Source organism: Pristiophorus japonicus, chromosome 21, assembly GCF_044704955.1.
Source record: "Pristiophorus japonicus isolate sPriJap1 chromosome 21, sPriJap1.hap1, whole genome shotgun sequence".
In the NCBI taxonomy this organism is placed as follows: domain Eukaryota; kingdom Metazoa; phylum Chordata; class Chondrichthyes; family Pristiophoridae; genus Pristiophorus; species Pristiophorus japonicus.
Window position 1 is genome coordinate 92,674,344 of NC_091997.1, and position 22,925 is coordinate 92,697,268.

Sequence of the window (22,925 nt, forward strand, 5' to 3'; positions counted from 1 at the left end):
CCCCACCGTACTCACTGCCGCCTTCTCATTGACGCTGGGTCTGTTCCAATCAAACTTTTAAAATTCGCATCATCACTCCCCGCCCTGATTGGTTTCAAGACCGGGCGTGCCCTGATCGCCCATTGGTCGGTGCAACTGTCACTCAGTCTGGTCCACGTGCTCCCAGCCCCACCCCAGGACAGACAAAAACTGAATAATAATAATATTATTAAAAGATAGATTGTGGCCAAGAGGACACTGTGATGGTCAGTACCAGAGGGAAGGTAAGGAGTGGGAGAGATGTTGACGGGGAAATTGGATTTGTGGTCACTGGTACCGCAGGCGGATGATTCCATCCCGGATATCCTGGCCAGAAAAGGAGCTGTCTGGGTTACATCCTTTTCTTCTATGTCTTCCTCTTCCCTCTGCGAGTGGATACTGTAATTCTGAAAGGACAGCACAAAATGCTGGAAATATTCAGCTGGTCAGGGAGCATCTCGACCCGATATGTGAACTCTGTTTCTCTCTCCACAGATGTAGCCTGACCTGCTGAGTATTTGCACATTTTCTGTCTTCTCAGAGGCCTTCCTTTACCATCCGAGGCCTTGCAAGCATCCAGCAACACTCCCTACACACTTAAAAAACTTTCAACATCTATTGCAGCAAGCCATTACATCAATAAAATAAAAAAGATCTAGTCCAAAAGCTTAAATCCAAACTTACCTGAAGGATGAGTGTGTCCCTTTAAGACATCGCCACCGTCAGCCTGCTTACACACCAGGTTTATCTGTGCCGTCGAAGTTCAGAGTGGCAACATTAAGTTGGCATTACACGCCAATTGACATCACCATACTGCCATTTTTTTCCCCAGGGTGTTGCCAGTTACGGACAGAACAAAGTGGCAGCCACCGCGGGCCTATCACCAGCTGGCGGAAGAGCAGCGGCCGTCAGTGTTGCGCCATTTCATGTGGCGGTAAATAGATGAATTTCTAGCCCCTACTCTTTACATACAATCAAACCCACATAACACTGAATTAACATTTAAAAGTTTTCTTTGCAGAGTACCTTAAGCATGTTTGATGATTTATTAATGCCCTCCGAGATTCAGTAAAGAAGATTTTGTTGACTGTTGAAACAGTTACTAAATTTGAAAACAAGTGAACAACTTATATAATATTCTATGCAGGCTAATTTGAACCAATGCCTCATTTCCAACAGGAAGCTTTTCTCAAAAGGAAGCACAGTTTGGAGAACTAGTGCGACAGTGTTATAACCATCTCCAAACTGCTCCCTTTAAGTGGCTCCTTACTAGGTGCAGTGTCAGGGAATGTATCCTTGTGTCCATTAAAGCTGAAATGTAAAGAGGATTGAAGACAAGCGGACATTTAAAACGAGGAGGTATTTTCTATTTTTGAGTTAGCACAAACAATGCAAGTCATATGGTGTAGCTTTCGGATCTGTTCAGTCAACAAACCATTGTCCTTGTAAGACTGCTCAAGTACTCACTTTGCTAGATATATAGAGAACATGGGGAGAATCAGGAGCTATACTTTCCTATGTCAACTATTTCCATTTCAGTGAAAAATAAATAACAACTTGTATTTATATAGTACCTTTAACCTAGAGAAAAGCCCAAGGTGCTACATAGGAGTAGGACCAGACAAAAATTGACACCAAGACAAAGGAGATACGAGGTGACCATAAGTTTCGGCTAAGAGGGAAGATTTAAGGAACCTTAAAGAAGGAGAGGTTTTAGGCAGAGAGGTTTATGGCGAGAATTCTAGAGCTGAGGTGCGAGACAGCAGAAAGCACAGACGCTAATTGTGAGCGCAGGAGGTAGAGGACACACAAGAGACCAGAGTTGGAGAAAAGCAATGCTCAGAGGGTTGTAGGGCTGAAAGCAAGTACAAAGAGAGAGGGGGACAAGGTCATGGAGGGATTTGAACATGAGGGATCCAATGTAGATCAGCAAGCACAGGCGTGTTGGGTGAATGGTACTTGGTACAAGTTAGGATAGGAGCAGCTGAGTTCTGAATGAGCTCAAGTTTATGGAGGGTGGATCTTGGGAGCATTGGAATAGTTGGGTCTGGAGGTAATAGAAGCATGGACGAGGGTTTCAGCAGCAGATGGGCTGAGGCAGGGACAAAGATGGACAACTTTACAGAGGTAGAAGTAGGCAGTTTTGTGATGGAGAGGAAATGGGTTGGAAGCTCATCTCAGGGACGAATAGACGAAGCGTACATGTGGAACCTGACATTATGTTTTCAGATGATGCCGCCAAGGAGCAGTATGTAGATGAGAAACAGGAGGGGGCCAAGGATGGATTGTGGCAGGGCGGGGGGGGGGGGGACTCCAGGAGTAATAATGTGGGAGCACGAAGAGAAGCCATCGCAGGTGATTCTCTGGATATGACTGGATAGGGAAGAGTGGATCCAGGCAAGGGCAGTCCCACCCAGCTGGACGACACAGACGAGGGTGACCGTGTCAAATACTGCAGACGGGTCGAGAAGGAAGAGGACAGTTGGTGCACCAGTCACATAGGATGTCATTTGTGGCTTTGATTAGGGCAGTTTCAGGGCTGTGGCAAGAACAGGTACCTGATCGGAGAAGTTCAAACATGGAGTTTCGTGAAAGATGGCACGGATTTGGGAGGCAACAAGACATTAAGAGTAACACAAGTAAAATACAAGATGTATGGAACCTTCGTTATCTGATACTTTGAGCATCCAACTTTTTTAAAAAGTAAGGATTTTCAGTACTATGGAATGAACAATCTAGATTCAGCATTAACCACGTCTGCAACAGCTTGACTCAGTTGATAGCACTTACTCTTAGTCAAGAGTCCCACCCTAGGACTTGAGCACATGAATTAGGCAGACACCCCAGTGCACCACTACGGAAATGCCTTGTCAGAGATGAGATGTTAAAACAATTATTGCAGCATAAACTCACCACAAAATGTACCGTATAAACCACTGAATGTCACACTTCAGGCTCTCAATCTTCATGGCAACCAATCCCAGATTGTGGACTATAGCATATTAATATTCTGTTGCCTACAGTCGAAATGTTGGAGCCAACATAATAGTCCAAAAGGAAATACTAGCCCTGATTTGGAGCAAAACCACTTTGCACTTAAATACCAGTGCAAGACTGACTCCTCAGGGGGAATGTTAATCCGAAAAAAAGCGTGGGTTGGGAAGTTAAGTGTTAAAAATTTGAATCCCGACCAGAACCTGCCCAGTTTTAACGGAGGCGGGGTGAAGGGAGGAAGAAAGAGCAGCCAATCTGCTGCCAGGAGGTGGGTTGTCAATTTAAATATTATAATAATGAGGATCGAAGTCTCTTCTTTAACCTGCACTTTGTGTTTAACTTTAGCTCGTCGGGTTTTGCAGGTCTCGTGAAACCCGCCAGATAATGCAAGGAGAGGTCTGCTGGATCTAGGAGGCAAGTGCCTTTACACTTATCTCCTGGATTCAGCGTCCCTGCCTAATTCAGCCATCTCCCTGCCCCCCTCCCACCCAGCCCCAAACAAGGCCTCCAATCTCCCCACCCATCCCTTTGATCATGCCCCAGTTCTAAGATTCATACCCGAGCCCTCCCCCACGCTGCTCAGCCCCCGATCCTCATCAAACACCCTTCCCCCACTCCGTGCTGTCCGCCAGCTCCTAGTGCCGCAGACCTACTTGCCTGGAGCCAGCTAGCCTCTCAATCTGCCACGGCGGTACAGAAACCAGTTCTCCCGCCTCGGATATCCCCATCACCACTTCCAACCTGCCTTCCCCATTAAAATTCAGCCTCTCATGTCAACTGACAGTACATGCACACCCTCTTCCTTAATGCACTCTGCTCTCCACTATTCTTTCCCTCTCTCTCTCTTCCCCCACCCCCCCCTCCTCCCCAATCTGCCTACACATCCACCCTCTTCCCTCCATCCCCTCCGTGTGTTATTCCCAGGCTCAGAATGAAAATACTAAACATTACAACCACATTGCAGATCACCTGTAAGTAATGCCCACTGCCCAACACTTCTGCTGCTCACATTTACTGACGACCAAAACTGCTGCTGTGTTTCCAGGCTTGTATATGCTTCATTCACGGGTCTATCCACTTCCAAAGCTGGGCCAATAGTCAGACTCAACGCACAGATCTTGTGCTGCTTCCAGCCCCAGCTTCCTCTCAGAGTCCCCACAATGTAGCTCCCTTCCAGTCCTTGTCCTCGAAGTACTTCCACAACCCAAGCCCATCACATTCCTCCACACCCAATTGTTACCATTGGTCCTACAATCTAGGCTCCTCCTCCCCAAGATTGTTCCCATTCTCCTCTGTGCTCAGTGTTTCCAAACACCCTTCCCTCAGTCTCACCACTGATTGTCCACAACCCCAGGCTACCTCACCAGTTTTCAAACTTCTCCTGACTGAATGCTCCCACCTCCCCGAGGACTCCCACATCCCAGTGCCTCCCCACCTATGAGCAACACCCAAGTCTTCTCAGGTCTCAGCTTTAATCCCACCGAGTATTTCTAGCCCCAAATACTCCCAATTCATTCCCACAGATACAAAATAATCTTAAATGCTACGCGTGCACTTCTGAGCTGGAACCTGGAATCTGAACCAGACAAGCACATTCCAAATGACCAAGCTGCCTGAATGACCCGAGGCTCTATTTACTTAACAATTACATTTTAACAGGACACAGCACTACCTTACCACAAGTTTTTCATTACATTATGTAATACTTCTATCCTTGTAAGACAGAGATACAGATAGAGATGATTATAACTGATTTCCACTGGTTGCTCAAGCTTTGCTGCTCTATAACATTTAATGACTGGTTAAGTAAAATTGTATTTTTATTATATGGTATTCTGGTGGTCATAGTGATGCGTTGCGCATCAATTTCTACAATTCCATTTATTTCTCCCTGAAAATTATAAAGAGAAGAGCTTTATATTTTCTTTATTTCTGTATTGGAACATAGCAGTGATGGAAGGGTGATCTTGGAGTAAAGGCAGTTGGCTGATGGGATTTAGGTGCTTCGAGTGAAGACATTTCTCCTCATCTCAGTCCTAAACGGCCGACTCCTTATCTTGAGACTATGACTACTAGTTCTGGACTCTCCTGCCATGGAAAGTCTAGAATTAGTAGTCATAGTCTCAGCATCTACCCTGTCAAGCCCTCTAAGAATTTTATACGTTTCAATGAGATCACTTCTCATTCTTTTAAACCCCAGAGAATACAAGCCCATTCTACTCAAACGCTTCTCATAGAACAGCCCTCTCATCCCAGGAATCAATCTAGTTGCAGACCCTCCAAGACAACTATATCCTTCCTTAGGTAAGGAGACCAAAACTCTACACAGTATTCAAGGTGTGGTCTCACCAAAGTCCTACATAATTGCAGTAAGACATCCTGGAGCCGAAATTTCCCTCCACCCAAAACGGGGCGCACCTTCCGATTTCGAAAGGTTCCGTCCGCCCCAATGCATGGGGTGGACAATCTGAAGAAATTCAGACTTCATGTTTTTTTTGGAGCGGGGCGGAAGTGGCCTCCTCATCGGGGTGGAAGTACAGTCGGCTCGGAGTAGCTGCCACTAGCGGGGCAGAAGTGGGGGCAGGTCAGAGTGGCCGATGCTCCAAGTCATCAGCACAGTGCTGATGATGTCATCGCGCTGGTGTGTCACAATATTCCTCCCCTTCAGTTAAAGGGGAGGGCTGCTGCGAACTCTGCAGCCACTTTAGTGGCAAACACTGGGCCACCAGGGAAGGTTTCAGCCGGGCCAGCGGCCTGACACCCAAGAGTGGATGCAATAAAAGGCTAACATACTATTTGCCTTCCTAATTTCTTGCTGTATCAGCATCTTGCCTTTCTGTGGTATGTGTCCAAGGACACCAAAATTCCTCTGCATACCAACTAGTCGCCTGTCTTTTAACAAATGCTCTGCTTTTCTATTCTTCCTACGAAGTGGATAATTTCACATTTCCCCACATTATCCTCCATCCGCCACCTTCTTGCCCACTCATGTCTATTTCTCTTTGCATCCTCTTTGTGTCCTCCTCACTGCTTACTTTCCCACCTAGCTTTGTATTGTCAGCAAACTTGGATACATTACACTTGGTCCCCTCATCGAAGTAATTGATATAGAATGTAATAGCTGAGGCCCCAGCACCGATCCTTGCAGCATTCCTCTAGTTACAACTTGCAACCCAAAAATGACCCGTTTATTTCTACTCTCTATTTTCTGTCCGTTAACCAATCCTCAATCCATACTAATATTTTACTCTCAATCCCATGAGCCCTAATCTTGTGTAACAACTGCTTTGGCAGCAGCTATCGAATGCCTTTTAAAAATCCAAATATCATATATCCATTGGGTGCCCCTTATCTACCCTGCTAGTTACAACTCAAAAAACTCTTCATAGATTTGTCAGACATAATTTCCCTTTCATAAAACCGTATTGACTCGGCCTAATCATATTATAATTTTCTAAATGCCATGTTACCACGTGATAAATTCTAGCATTTTTCCCTGCTTCTGATGTCAGGCTAACCAGTTTATAGTTCCCAATTTTCCCTCTCCCTGCTTTCTTGAATAGCAGGGTTACATTTCTTGCCTTCCAATCCATGGCACTGTTCCAAAATCTAAGGAATCCTGGAAGATCAAAACCAGTGCACTGCAGCTATCTCTTTTAAAAGCCTAATATGTAGGCCATCACATCCAGGGGATTTGTCAGCTTTTAGTCCCATTATTTTCTCCAGTACTTTTTCTTTACTGATATTAATTACTTTAAGTTCCCCACTCTCATTGGTTCCCCATTAATTTTTGTATGTTTTGTTGTGTCTTCTACTGTGAAGACAGATAAAAAAATATTTGTTTAATTTCCTCATTCTACATTATAACTTCTTCTGTCTCTGCCTCCAAGGGACCCACGTTTACTTTTGCGAATCTCTCCCTTTTTACATGCTTGTAGAAGCTCTTACAATTCGTTCTTGTATTTCTTGTTAGTTTACTCTCATTCTATTTCCCCCCGTTATCATCACCTTTGGAGGTGTAGCCGAGGGGACTCAATCAGGCTAATTACAATAAGGAGGTATGGGCAAAGGGAAGTAAATGTTGGGATAGATACAAGAACAGCATACTATAGGCAAGACTTTGAATATATATTGCAATTATATATAATTTTACAGCTTTCAAAAGGCATTAATAAAAGTAAATGAAAAGCAAAAACAATCTGATCTCATTTTTTTCCCCACAAATTCATAAACCAGCATGCATCACAAAACTAACGTTGCTTGGATAATTTCTTCACAATCCCCATCTGCCATTTTCCCTCTTCACAGCAGGTGTATGCATAAAAAGAATATTTAACAATTCAAAAAAATTATGCAATCCTGTTCCCTTGGACAGAGCTGCACCAACAACAGCTTCAGAAATGCAATGAAAGCTTCGAGGAGGACAGGGGGATGAATAAATAAAGTACCTGTACCGTAACCAAATCCTGCAGATCTATAGCAAACAAAATCTGAAATTTTGGAGCAATAAAAAAAATCTCCAATATAAATTAAATAAAGGTTTGGGGAAAAACAACAAAGTTAGCTGCAAATACTAGTAACACCACCCATGGCCGGTTGATGTATATTTTTAAAAAAACTTTTATTCAAGATTGCGATTGAATTGGGAAAGTTCAGAAATTCAATTCACACAACCTGCAACTAGATACATGCAAGATTTTTATTCTAAATGTTCACAACGGCCATTTCAATGTTGAATAACTTTGCTGTATAAAGGTAATGGGCAAATCACTATTGCATTTTAAACTGAAGCAAGACCATAGTAACCATCAAAAATGGCATTCCAGGCCTGGGCCTGAAGAACATCTCGGAAGATCTAATCTAAATACATATAATATAATTTAATATAATATAATCACATACTATTAGATGCTAAGACAAAAAAGGGAATTCAGTAGCATAAAATGTTTTTATATAGAGATTTTTTCTAATTATTTCATTGTTAAAATTCCTTGATTTGCTTTGTGATTGTGTGTCCTGTAGGGCTCAATTGTATGCAGCTAAGTGACCCAATAAGACCAAGTTTGAATAACCTTGTCTAATAACTGTCAAAATCTGATATATCTTGCAACATCATTTTTATCTACTGTAACAGGTCTACCAAATTCAAAAAAAATCTAATGACTAAGTAGATCATTCTGAAGAAATCACTAGTTTGGATGCAACTTCTTGATTTCAACTGGGCTTCAAGTTGAAATATTATTTCAGAGGACATGGGGAAGTTGGAAGGGGTGGGTGGTGAGGCCAAGGAGAATCTAGCACCTCAGTGACTGTCTATAAAGCAATGCTGATAGAGCCTGGGAGCAGAGTACCTGCACTCTTAGTCAGGGAGTGAAGGAATGCAGTACGGAGATCATAGAGAGTAAATTTAGGATGTTGACTACTGAAAGGGCAAGTAGTTCTAGCATAGGGGGAGCTACACTACAAGTCCAAATACACATTTAGTGCAAGGGTCCAGTTAATAATATGCTTCTTTGTCTCTCAAAAGCTTTGCATGCCTTTATTTGTAATATAGGACGATACGACTGACAGCTATTAAAGTTTTTTTTTAATTCCAATATGGTAAATTTAAAAGAAACATAGTATTCCTACCCTTCAAACACTGACCACTTGAAACGCTGTCAGATTAAGAAGATTGCAGCACTGAAAGTACTGCCCACCTGTAGTCTACAGCTGGTGCAGGTAACCCAGAATACAAGAACATAAGAAATAGGAGCAGTAGTCCATTCAGCCCCTCAAGCCCGCTTCGTCATTCAATAAGATCATGGCTAATGTTCAACCTCAACTCCACTTTCACACCCAATAGCCCTCGATTCCCCTAGAATCAAAAAATCTATCGATCTCAGCCTTGAATATACTGAGAATCCTCCGAGAAATCTGGAAATATGCATGGCATATGCCCAGGTCGGCTGATTATCATCACTCCAGCAAACTGCTTGGGGGGAGGGGGGGGCGGGCAGGTGTACCAATGGGCATTACAGTATAATTCTAAACAAGGAAACCAACCAACTAACCCTCAGGAGGCGCATGAACACAATATACAGTGACACGATTAGAATGATTTTCCAAAATAAAGCATTCCACTGATTTAACCTCTGAAGCAGGCAAAAACAAGACAATTAGAGGTCCGTATAATTAACATGACGGATCAAATAAAATGCGATAGAAAGAAATTCAAACATCTCTATTTATTTCTTGGATCAGATATATTTTGGGAAAAGACAAATTCACCTTTTAAACTCACTAATTTGAGTCACAAAACTTATCCATATTAAATCAAGAACTTGATTTTAAAAGGCAAAGTTAAAACATTAAATAGACAGATGCTGAGTATGATTTTCCTGCAGTCTTTTATTTTGGCAAGGATGAAAACCTCAAAATGGTGCATTTTAAACACATTGTTCCGTATATACTTGAAAGCTTAGAACAACATATTCACGTTGGGTTCAATTCTCATTACAAAGTGAGTCTTCCAAATCTTGGAATTTTGTCAGGACGGGAGAAATGCCAAAATAAAGCAGTGCGACAGCAACAGATAAACAGAGTGTCGTGTCCACAGAACAAAGAAAAGTAAAGCATTGGTTGAAACAAATGACTCATCATTCCATGTTCCCTTTCGTTCTAAATGGAAAACAATTGTAATGTTACTTTGCCAATGTTATGCAGAGTAAAACAAGGAATGGTTCCTCATTCTATCTAGTATTACCTACCAGAAAAAAAATCTAGATCATCAAAATTTCAGTCATACAAGAAAAGAAAATGAGAAAATTGCAGACGGTTGTGGGAGAAATTGCTCACTAATTTGAGTTAAAAAAAAGTTTGGGTGCATACAAAATGGAACTCTCATTTTGCATTCATTTCAACATTTTTTTTTGCTTAAACTTGTCGACTGAAGAAATTTTACCCCCTTGATACCTAGGGCAACCTTAAACAATATTTTTTTAATAAATACTTTCACTTTTGCTGGTTCTTTCACTAAAAAGATTGAATCCAAAAGTTTAATTTAAAGTTAGCCAAACCACCATTTTCGTCTCCAAAAATGTAGATTACTCTACAACATGCAAACTACATCACCATAAGAAGGTATTCTATCAATGCAGAATAAAAGAAAGTTAGAGCCACAGACAAGGTAAGCACTCTGGCAACACTTTTGGTCTAAAAAGACCAGTCAGGCTCAAATAATTTACAGCTCGTTGAACTTGGCCCAGAATTGAGAGGAACCGTGTAATCCGGGATTTGCACGGTTTCGTGCCCCGATCTTCCCATTGTGAATTTACTCCAAAATATCCTGGAAAAGTAATTTGAATAGGCTACAGCGATCATAATGGCAAATCGGGATCTCGGAAGCAGCGTGGTGAACCTGCATCAATTAAACCGATCAATACTGGCATGATCTGAGTCATAGAATTCAGATATGCTGGAATTCAAAAACATTAGTAGCCTGTAATTATGCAGCAAAATATAATTATGCAAGCCGACTTCAATACCAACACCACCTATTTCAATAACTGCACTCAAAGGATACTGTAAGTCAATTACAAAAGCAATCGGCAAGTTTTTCCCATTCTTTCTCCAATATTTGGGAAATCCTATGCTGTAATTTGCATGTGGATCAAAAAAATTAACAATGTTTTTAATAGCTTCCATCCCATGTGGTCCCTGTTTAAGTAGTCACAGAAATTATATGGAGTCATAAATCTCCAATGTTATATATTCAAATGGTGGCTAACTTCAATCCAAATTATGTTCTAAGATTTCTAGTTATTTAAAGTTACTATATAGTCTCATTGCACAATAGTCAGCTAACATCAATCCAATCCCCTCTTTTATCATCCTGCTTTAAAATGATACCGTTTGTTTTAAAAGGCCCTTAATCCATAATAGGTAGTTGTATTGACCACTTTGTAAACAAAAGAGTAGGCATAAGTGCTTTAAATGCACAGACAGTAATGCAATTTCCAAATTATGGAACATTTGCCTCCCCAACAAAACCAACACCAATGACATTATCATAATTAGCAAAGAACCAGAATAGAAATAGAAACAAAAGCCACCTCCTCTGTTGCAAACTTCAATGAGTCAAATATGTTCAGTACTGTAGCAAAAAAGTCCTGGTATTAATCAAACATTTGGGCGTGTATATCTCCAATCTTATACATTCATGATTATTACAATAAAATAACTTCCTTGCATATGCAAAGTATAGCACAGTTTCACAGAATGGAAGATGCAGATAAGTGAAGATCCATTTTTTGCACGACTATACAGGAATAGGCTTATCCATGAGCTGGCCTGCAGGATCCATTTACTGTGCATGCATATCTGCTCACTGCCCAAACCCAGATATTTCTTGGCAGTCACACAGGAATAGGTTTGCAGTGTCATGCAAAACCTAATAAATAAATCCGGCATTAGGGTTTGACCTTTATAGCTTTGCAACTTTTAAACGTGCTCTATTTTGCAAATAATCCCAGCCCAAATTGCTTTTAAGCAACAATGACAGTCTCTCATATAAAACTCGTTATATTTGGAAAAAGGTGCGGTGGTCAAACGCTAAATGTGTGTTAACATTCAGAGGCATCTAAAATGCCCCCTTCACACTGAAAACCAAACAGGTTGGTGCGAAAGGAACGTAATCAATACTGGTCTCGAACAATCAAAAGGACTGTCACAATTCGTCTGAATGCAAAATACATTCTGGAAAGCGTCTTTTTTTTGTTCAGGTTTGAATAATCCCCCCAAAAATCTAAAAATGATGACTATACTAGGCCATGTTCGCTCAGAAGAACTGGCGTAACCCTCCTCACAGCTTCTGCGGGGCGGGGGGGGAGGGGGGATGGAATAAAATTGGACACATCTCTCGCATGCAGTTTGTTTTTGTGATCACCAATGTCTCGGATCTTATGCTGCAAAAGTGAAAATTGATTTTTTTTTTTAATGCAGCCGAGACCAAGTGGCACAGGCGCCAAAGGTTTCTTTTTAAAAGATGATAAAGGCCGGGCAATTGTCGCTGACAGCCAGCTCTCCCGCTCCCAGCGCACCGGGACATTTGCAGGGTAAACAGCGCGACGGCAGGAGCCAGCCCGCCAGACACCGCTCCTCACACTTACCCATCCCACCCCACCCGAGGGGCACAGCCACTCACCACTGCACCTTTACCCGCCTCATCCTATCCTCACCGTGCCCACATTACAATACTTACAGCCTGGGCCCCAGCCGCTGTCTCAGCCCGCAGCAAGCGCCCGCATCTGACGGGTTAAGGGACGGTATTTACTCACTGCCCATCCGGGCACTCCACAAGGACAACCGGAAGGAAGTGCATCAGCGCGCCCGCGCGGCGGGGCGGGAAAACACACACACACACACAGCCCCGCCCCCTTTCTCTCTCTCTCTCTCTCGGCTTAGTTCGGCAGCGCCGCTCAAACTTGTGTCATTTTTATTTCCTTCAGTTGGGCAGCTGCGATCTATTTTCCCCACTCACTCCCCTCCTTTCTCTCTCACCAATCTGTGGGATGTCCGTTGAGAATAACCCCCCCTTCCCCCACAAAAACTAATAGAACTGCGCAGGCGCAATTACTTCGTTGGCGGCAGTCGCGTCCAATAAAAAAGCCAATGGAAGGGCGCGTGCGCAGCTGCTTCACTTCGTTGGCAGCAGTCGCCGGCCACAAATTTGAAGCCTGCTGAGGCAGTGCGCCTAGCGTGTTGGCACTGCGCCTGCGCCTGCGCTCGCCTCTGACGCGCGGTTGGCGAAGTCCGCTTTGAAAGCGCGCTCGAGCTCGAGCTCGAGCTGCCAACGGCCGCTGCGCGCGGAGGCCGCCTCAACTCGCTGGGGATTGGGTGGGGTCGGCGCACGTGCCTCGCTGTGCGCGCGCGCGCGCGCGGGAGGGCTACTGACACAGCGCGAGAGCGCGGCGCCAGCCCTCCCCTTCCCGCCACAGCGGCCGCTGAGTGTCCCGGGGGGGGGGGTGTGCGCGGAGCTGCACGCCGGTGAAGGGCCGGGAAGGCCGATCTATAAGTTAGTGGATTCGGCCTCTATTGCTGTCACCGTCACCGTCTTGCTCTTGCTATAATGTCTCTTTAAAATTAAAATTCACCATCTGGCTGCAGGTGTGGTGCTGGAGGACTGCTAACGTTGTGCCTTTGTTTAAAAAGGGATAAACCGAGTAATTACAGGTCTGTCAGCCTGCCCTCAGTGGTGGGAAAATTATTAGAGAAATTCCTGAGGGATGGGGATAAACCTTCACTTAGAAAGACACGGATTAATCAGAGACAGTCAGCATGGATTATTTAAGTGAAGGCCGTGTCTGACTAACGATTGAATTTTTCGAGGCGGTAACCAGGAGGGTCAGTGAGGGTCATACGATGTAGTGTGTATAGATTTTAGCAAAGCTTTTGATAAGGTCCCACATGGCAGACTGGTCACAAAAATAAAAGCCCATGGGATCCTGTAAATTTCCAGGATTTTAGAATTGAGTGACTTGCAACAGGCTGAATGTGGGTGCTCGGTGCGTGGCGGGGCGGCCATTGGTCACCTAAGGGTGACTGAGCTGCACTGGGCCCGGGGTCTCCGCTCTTTAGATATTGCCGGTGAGGCATACCGTATCACAGAATACCCCAACAGAAACAGTAGTAGAAGCTGAATCTATAATAGCTTTTAAGAGGGAAGTGAATAATAGGGTTTTTTTTTAATTAAAAGAGTTATGGACCAGGAACTTGAGCACATACTTTAGGTTGACACTCCAGTGTAGTACTGAGGGAGTGCTGCACTGTCAAGGGTGCCATCTATTAGATGAGACGTTAAACCAAGATCCCATCTGCCCTTTCAAGGGTGGATGTAAAAGGTGCCATGGCCAGTATTTGAAGAAGAGCAAAGGAGTTCTCCTAGTGTCTTGGTCAATCTTCTTCTTAGGCGGTCCCTCGAATCGAGGAGGACTTGCTTCCACGCCGAAGAGGGATGAGTTCGATGAGTTCACAGGTGTTTCAATGAAAGATCTAATATTCCAGATCCTGAACTGTATATTGAAGGGTGGAAGATGCCTGTGTGTGGATTTTTTTAATGTGTGGTGGTCGTTGCACAGCAGCCACCACACGGGCTTGACAGAGCTAGGCCTTGGTCCAGTGGCAAGGGTTAACCAGGACGACTGGAGACCAGCTCTGCTGCATGGGCCCAGTGTGCACATATATCACAGTGCTGTCCCCGGGCCCTCGCCTCTTCTGGGCCCCGAACTCATGCCTCCCCTGGTCGCTCTGCAATCTCTCGCCGCTCCTTCGCCCTGATACAATATCCTTCAACCAACATCGCATCATTCGCCTATTACTCCCACTCTAATCTCTCAGTCCTCGGTCTCCTATACTGCTCCAACGTAAACTCGAGGAACAGGACCTCATCTTTCAATTAGGCACTTTGTAGCCTTCTGAACGCAACATCGAGTTCCACAATTTCAGACCATAACCTCTTGCCACTATTTTTTCACATCAGTTGTTGATAATTCTGCCATTCCCTCTTCTAGACCCAATTTTTGTTTCTTTACTTGTCCCATTAGCATTTCCTCTTGCTTTGTACAATTAAACCTTTTGTCATTTAATCACTTCTGCCTTCCACATGATCAAAGATCTTCCCTTGTTCTTTACTCCACTCCCCCCTTTCCTGCCTCTTCACTTACTTAAAATCTGTTATGTCTCTAACTTGTTCCAGTTCTGACAAAAGATCATCAATCTGAAACTTAACACTGTTTCTCTCTCCACAGATGCTGCCTAACCTGCTGAGTATTTCCAGCAGTTTCTGTTTTTATTTCAGATTTCCACCATCCGCAGTATTTTGCTTTTGTATCACAATGTTATCTGGCCATTTATCTAATTGCAGGACCTTACTGTGTACAAATTGGCCGCTGAATTTCCTAAAAAGAAAGACTTCCATTTCTATAGCGCCTTTCACGACCACTTGATGTCCCAAAGCGCTTTACAGCCAATGAAAGTGTAGTCATTGTTGTAATGTAGGAAACGCGGCAGCTAATTTGCACACAGCAAGCTCCCACAAACAGCAACGTGATAATGACCAGATAATCTGTTTTTGTTATATTGATTCCTACATTAAAACAGTGACTACACTTTGAGAAAGGTGCTATTCAAATGCAAGTTATTTTTAAATGAATAGCTCTTTCAGAGTCAGCACTGGCATGATGGGCCAAATGGCCCCCTCAGTGCTATAACATTCTGTGATTCAGGCAGCATCGGTGTGAAGTTCACATAAGTACAAAGACAGCAGGCCTCCATTCAGTTGCCTTTTTGTTTTGTTTAATAAATAACTGTAAACATAATCTGAGTCAGTCGATGTTTATTTTTAATTTTCAAACTTGTAATTCACTTTTTGTTTGAAAGAAAAATCAAAATTAATCCCTTCAGTTCATCGGTTGTCTTTGATTTGGGACTGCATAATATACATGCACCACCTACCTAGCTAGGCTAGCTAAACAGCTTTGCAACCTTCTGATACATGCATAGAAGTTACAACAGGAAATCAGGCATTCAGTCCATGCATTTATCTTTCACGTGACTAAATAGTTCGAATCTTGTTTAGCTGCCCTGTTCCCATGTCCCTTCAAACCCTTTTCCTTCATCCACCTATCCAATCTAATCTTGAATGCTGAAATATTTACTAAGCGTGGAAGTGAATTCCATAGCTTCACAACTCTGAAAATGTTTCTCCTCTCTGTACTATATCTCTTACATTTAGTCTTGTATCTATGGCCCTTGTTCTTGATCCCCTCAACTACTAGAAATAGTCTGTTTCTATCTATCCTGTCCTATCTTTTCAGAATTTTAAACATTTAGAATGATACAGCACAGAAGGAGACCATTCAGACCATCGTGCCAGTGCTGAATCTTTAGTAGAGCTATCCAATTAATAGCAACATAGAAAATAGGTGCAGGAGTAGGTTATTCGGCCCTTCGAGCCTGCACCACCATGCAATATGATCATGGCTGATCATGCAACTTCAGTACCCCACTCCTGCTTTCTCTCCACACCCCTTGATCCCTTTAGCCGAAAGGGCCACATCTAACTCCCTTTTGAATATATCTAATGAACTGGCCTCAACAACTCTCTGCTGCAAAGAATTCCACGGGTTCACAATTCTCTGAGTGAAGAAGTTTCTCCTCATCTCAGTCCTAAATGGCTTACCCCTTATCCTTAGACTGTGACCCCTGGTTCTGGACTTCCCCAACATCGGGAACATTCTTCCTGCATCTAACTTGTCCAATCCCATCAGAATTTTAAATGTTTCAATGAGATCCCCTCTCATTCTTCTAAATTCCAGTGAATATAAGCCTAGTTAATCCCACTCCTCCACTCTTTTCCCCTTAATATATTTATCCAGTTCTCTTTTGAATGTTACTATTGAATCTGCTTTCACTACCCTATCAAGCAGTGCATTCCAGATCACAACAACTGATTAAAAAAAATCTTTCCTCATGTCACCTCTGATTCTTTTGCCAAACATCTTAAATCTGTGACCTCTGGTTACTGACCCTTCTGCCACTGGAAACAGTTTCTTATTTACTCATCAAAACCATTCATGATTATGAACACCTCTATCAAATCTGCTCTTAATCTTCTCTGCTCTGAAGGGTTAACTCTGTTTCTATCTCCACAGATGATGCCTGACCAGCTGAGAATTTCCAGCATTTTCTGTTTTTATTTTAGATTTCCAGCATCTGCAGTATTTTGCTTTTGTATTGTTGTTTAACAGTAATATGTGTATACTACCAGCAAGATTTTGGCATCTGGACTCGTACCTTATACAGTAGTTGCTATGTCATGTTTCAAGACAAATATGAACATTTTTCCTTCATAATGAAATATTCCTGTGATGTGCTTATTGTGTTTTGATATAAAAAGAATTCTACCCACTTCTTAACATAATTAAACCAATGTTGTCTTTTGAAGACAGGTTGATGGTAGCAGACACCACTGCCCCAGTAGATTACAGCATCAATCTAAACAAGCGTCTCATTATAAACTGCAAGAAGGAAACTTTAGTAAGTTTATTATAATTTGAGCCCTCAATATTCAATGGCTTTTTTTTATAATATAGTTCTGAATTTGTGGGGATAGTTTTATTTAATTTTTGTTTTATTTTTACTTCTGTGCCTGTGTCTAAATTGTTTTGAATAATGATGGCTAGAATGTTGATTCTGTTGATAGGCAATGGTACATCCTCCCTGAAGAATTATGATGTTATCACCTATAAAATTGCTAGAAATGATGCTCTACATAGAGGACTAAAATGATTAATAAGTGCTGATCATCCAAAAACACAACGTCAGGTTCCACATGTCCATTGACAACATTTAGCTCTACCTCACTACCATCTCTCTCAACCCCTCCACTACCTCTGACTTGACATGTTGCTTGTCCAATTAGATGAGCAGAAATTTCTTCCAATTCATTATTGGGCAGGCCAAAGACGTTGCCTTCAGTCTCGCCACAAACTCTGTTGCCTAACCACCAACTCCAACACTCTCCCTGGCCACTGAGGCTGCACCAGAATGTTTGCAACCTTGGCGCCCTATTTAACCCTGAGCTGAGCTTCTGACCCCATATCCTCTCCGTCATCCCTGTAACATTGCCTGTCTCCGCACCTGCCTCAGCCCATCTACTGCTGAAGTCCTCATCCATGCCTTTGTTACCTTCAGACTTGATTGTTCCATTGCTCTCATGACTGACTTCCCACCTTGCACATTATGTAAAAGAAAGAAAGACTTGGATTTATATAGCGCCTTTCACGACCCCCGGACGTATCAAAGCGCTTTACAGCCAATGAAGTACTTTTAGAGCATAGTCACTGTTGTAATGTGGGAAACGCAGCAGCTAGATTGAGCACAGCAAGCTCCCACAAACAGCAATGTGATAACAACCAGATAATCTGTTTTTTTGTGATGTTGATTGAGGGATAAATATTGGCCAGGACATCAGGGATAATTCCCCAGCTCTTCTTCGAAATAGTGCCATGGGATCTTTTACGTCCACGTGAGAGAGCTGACAGTACCTCGGTTTAACGTCTCATCTGAAAGACAGCACCTCCGACAGTGCAGCATTCCCTCAGCACTGCATTGGAGTGTCAGCCTAGATTTTTGTGCTCAAGTCCCTGGAGTGGGACTTGAACCCACAACCTTCTGGCTCAGAGGTGAGTGTGCTGCCCACTGAGCCACAGCTGATACATAAACCTGAGCTCATCCAAATCTCTGCTGCCCATATCCTAGCTCACACCCATCACCCCTCTGCTTGCTGACCTACATGGCTCCCGGTCTTGCAATGCCTCGATTTTAAAATTCTCATCTTTGTTTTCAAATTCTTTCAGCACTTTGCCCCTCCCTGACTCCCTAATCTCCTCCAGCCCTACAAACCTCCGAGATCTCTGCACTCCTCAATTCTGGCCTCTTGCGCATACCCGATTTTCATTGCTCCCCCATTGGTGGTTCTGCCTTCAGCTCCCTCGTTCCTAAGCTCTGTAATTCCCTCTGCTTCTCTACCTCTCGCTCTTCATTTAAGACACTCCTTAAAACCTACCTCTTTGACCAGGCTTTTGTCCTAATATCTCCTAAGGTGGCTCGGTGTCAAATTTTGTTTGATGATGCTGCTGTGAAGCACATTGGGATGTTTTGCTATGTTAAAGGTTCTATATAAATACTATTTGTTGGTGTTGATGTAATGAACTGCAATAGCAAAGCTCAAGTGGTTTGCAGAAGCATTCAACCACCTAAGCTTGATATAGCCCACATACAACTCACTGTGACCTAACAGTTATGTAATATATGCGAATGAATCTCCTGTGATATTGCTCAAAGTGAATTAGAAACATAGAAACATAGAAAATAGGTGCAGGAGCAGGCCATTCAGCCCTTCTAGCCTGCACCGCCATTCAACGAGTTCATGGCTGAACATGAAACTTCAGTACCCCCTTCCTGCTTTCACGCCATACCCCTTGATCCCCCGAGTAGTAAGGACTTCATCTAACTCCCTTTTGAATATATTTAGTGAATTGGCCTCAACTACTTTCTGTGGTAGAGAATTCCACAGGTTCACCACTCTCTGGGTGAAAAAGTTTCTCCTTATCTCGGTCCTAAATGGCTTACCCCTTATCCTTAGACTGTGACCCCTGGTTCTGGACTTCCCCAACATTGGGAACATTCTTCCTGCATCCAACCTGTCCAAACCCGTCAGAATTTTAAACGTTTCTATGAGGTCCCCTCTCACTCTTCTGAACTCCAGTGAATACAAGCCCAGTTGATCCAGTCTTTCTTGATAGGTCAGTCCCACCATCCCGGGAATCAGTCTGGTGAACCTTCGCTGCACTCCCTCAATAGCAAGAATGTCCTTCCTCAAGTTAGGAGACCAAAACTGTACACAATACTCCAGGTGTGGCCTCACCAAGGCCCTGTACAACTGTAGCAACACCTCCCTGCCCCTGTACTCAAATCCTCTCGCTATGAAGGCCAACATGCCATTTGCTTTCTTAACCGCCTGCTGTACCTGCATGCCAACCTTCAATGACTGATGTACCATGACACCCAGGTCTCGTTGCACCTTCCCTTTTCCTAATCTGTCACCATTCAGATAATAGTCTGTCTCTCTGTTTTTACCACCAAAGTGGATAACCTCACATTTATCCACATTATACTTCATCTGCCACGCATTTGCCCACTCACCTAACCTATCCAAGTCACTCTGCAGCCTCATAGCATCCTCCTCGCAGCTCACACTGCCACCCAACTTAGTGTCATCCGCAAATTTGGAGATACTACATTTAATCCCCTCGTCTAAATCATTAATGTACAATGTAAACAGCTGGGGCCCCAGCACAGAACCCTGCGGTACCCCACTAGTCACTGCCTGCCATTCCGAAAAGTACCCATTTACTCCTACTCTTTGCTTCCTGTCTGACAACCAGTTCTCAATCCACGTCAGCACACTACCCCCAATCCCATGTGCTTTAACTTTGCACATTAATCTCCTGTGTGGGACCTTGTCGAAAGCCTTCTGAAAGTCCAAATATACCACATCAACTGGTACTCCTTTGTCCACTTTATTGGAAACATCCTCAAAAAATTCCAGAAGATTTGTCAAGCATGATCTCCCTTTCACAAATCCATGCTGACTTGGACCTATCATGTCACCATTTTCCAAATGCGCTGCTATGACATCCTTAATAATTGATTCCATCATTTTACCCACTACTGAGGTCAGGCTGACCGGTCTATAATTCCCTGCTTTCTCTCCCTCCTTTTTTAAAAAGTGGGGTTACATTGGCTACCCTCCACTCGATAGGAACTGATCCAGAATCAATGGAATGTTGGAAAATGACTGTCAATGCATCCGCTATTTCCAAGGCCACCTCCTTAAGTACTCTGGGATGCAGTCCATCAGGCCCTGGGGATTTATCGGCCTTCAATCCCATCAATTTCCCCAACACAATTTCCCGACTAATAAAGTTTTCCCTCAGTTCCTCCTCCTTACTAGACCCTCTGACCCCTTTTATATCCGGAAGGTTGTTTGTGTCCTCCTTAGTGAATACTGAACCAAAGTACTTGTTCAATTGGTCTCCCATTTCTTTGTTCCCCGTTATGACTTCCCCTGATTCTGACTGCAGGGGACCTACGTTTGTCTTTACTAAACTTTTTCTCTTTACATACCGATAGAAACTTTTGCAATCCGCCTTAATGTTCCCTGCAAGCTTCTTCTCGTACTCCATTTTCCCTGCCCTAATCAAACCCTTTGTCCTCCTCTGCTGAGTTCTAAATTTCTCCCAGTCCCCAGGTTCGCTGCTATTTCTGGCCAATTTGTATGCCATTTCCTTGGCTTTAATACTATCCCTGATTTCCCTAGATAGCCACGGTTGAGCCACCTTCCCTTTTTTATTTTTACGCCAGACAGGAATGTACAATTGTTGTAATTCATCCATGCGGTCTCTAAATGTCTGTCATTGCCCATCCACAGTCAACCCCTTAAGTATCATTCGCCAATCTATAGAAACATAGAAACATAGAAAATAGGTGCAGGAATAGGCCATTCGGCCCTTCTAGCCTGCACCGCCATTCAATGAGTTCATGGCTGAACATGCAACTTCAGTACCCCATTCCTGCTTTCTCACCATACCCCTTGATTCCCCTAGTAGTAAGGACTTCATCTAACTCCTTTTTGAATATATTTAGTGAATTGGCTCAACAACTTTCTGTGGTAGAGAATTCCACAGGTTCACCACTCTCTGGGTGAAGAAATTCCTCCTCATCTCAGTCCTAAATGGCTTCCCCCTTATCCTTAGACTGTGTCCCCTGGTTCTGGACTTCCCCAACATTGGGAACATTCTTCCTGCATCTAACCTGTCTAACCACTTCAGAATTTTAAACGTTTCTATGAGGTCCCCTCTCATTCTTCTGAACTCCAGTGAATACAAGCCCAGTTGATCCAGTCTTTCTTGATAGGTCAGTCCCGCCATCCCGGGAATCAGTCTGGTGAACCTTCGCTGCACTCCCTCAATAGCAAGAATGTCCTTCCTCAGGTTAGGAGACCAAAACTGTACACAATACTCCAGGTGTGGCCTCACCAAGGCCCTGTACAATTGTAGCAACACCTCCCTGCCCTTGTACTCAAATCCCCTCGCTATGAAGGCCAACATGCCATTTGCTTTCTTAACCGCCTGCTGTACCTGCATGCCAACCTTCAATGACTGATGTACCATGACACCCAGGTCTCGTTGCACCTCTCCTTTTCCTAATCTGTCACCATTCAGATAATAGTCTGTCTCTCTGTTTTTACCACCAAAGTGGATAACCTCACATTTATCCACATTATACTTCATCTGCCATGCATTTGCCCACTCACCTAACCTATCCAAGTCGCTCTGCAGCATCATAGAATCCTCCTTGCAGCTCACACTGCCACCCAACTTAGTGTCATCCGCAAATTTGGAGATACTACATTTAATCCCCTCGTCTAAATCATTAATGTACAGTGTAAACAGCTGGGGCCCCAGCACAGAACCTTGCGGTACCCCACTAGTCACTGCCTGCCATTCTGAAAAGTCCCCATTTACTCCTACTCTTTGCTTCCTGTCTGACAACCAGTTCTCAATCCATGTCAGCACACTACCCCCAATCCCATGTGCTTTAACTTTGCACATTAATCTCTTGTGTGGGACTTTGTCGAAAGCCTTCTGAAAGTCCAAATATACCACATCGACTGGTTCTCCCTTGTTCACTCTACTGGAAACATCCTCAAAAAATTCCAGAAGATTTGTCAAGCATGATTTCCCTTTCACAAATCCATGCTGACTTGGACCTATCATATTACCTCTTTCCAAATGCACTGCGATGAAATCCTTAATAATTGATTCCATCATTTTACCCACTACCGATGTCAGGCTGACCGGTCTGTAATTCCCTGTTTTCTCTCTCCCTCCTTTTTTAAAAAGTGGGGTTACATTGGCTACCCTCCACTCCATAGGAACTGATCCAGAGTCAATGGAATGTTGGAAAATGACTGTCAATGCATCCACTATTTCCAAGGCCACCTCCTTAAGTACTCTGGGATGCAGTCCATCAGGCCCTGGGGATTTATCGGCCTTCAATCCCATCAATTTCCCCAACACAATTTCCCGACTAATAAGGATTTCCCTCAGTTCCTCCTCCTTACTAGACCCTCCGACCCCTTTTATATCCGGAAGTTTGTTTGTGTCCTCCTCAGTGAATACCGAACCAAAGTACTTGTTCAATTGGTCCGCCATTTCTTTGTTCCCCGTTATGACTTCCCCTGATTCTGACTGCAGGGGACCTACGTTTGTCTTTACTAACCTTTTTCTCTTTACATATCTATAGAA

General features: G+C 43.5%; 1 protein-coding gene and 1 long non-coding RNA gene across 9 annotated transcripts in view; one reads left to right on the forward strand and one right to left on the reverse strand.

Moving 5' to 3' along the window:
- Nucleotides 1–12,343, reverse strand: part of herc1 (HECT and RLD domain containing E3 ubiquitin protein ligase family member 1) — a 284,132-nt gene extending 271,789 nt beyond the window's left edge. For all 7 annotated transcript variants that reach the window (XM_070865234.1, XM_070865229.1, XM_070865230.1 and 4 more), the window contains exon 1: nucleotides 12,254–12,343. The gene's annotated coding sequence lies outside the window, so the exon portion shown is untranslated. The remainder of the gene's footprint in view (nucleotides 1–12,253) is intronic.
- Nucleotides 12,344–12,982: 639 nt separating this feature from the next.
- LOC139234183 (uncharacterized) overlaps nucleotides 12,983–22,925 on the forward strand; it is a 31,757-nt gene continuing 21,814 nt past the window's right edge. For both annotated transcript variants that reach the window (XR_011588290.1, XR_011588289.1), the window contains exons 1-2: nucleotides 12,983–13,066; nucleotides 16,997–17,088. This is a non-coding gene — a long non-coding RNA (uncharacterized lncRNA). The remainder of the gene's footprint in view (nucleotides 13,067–16,996; nucleotides 17,089–22,925) is intronic.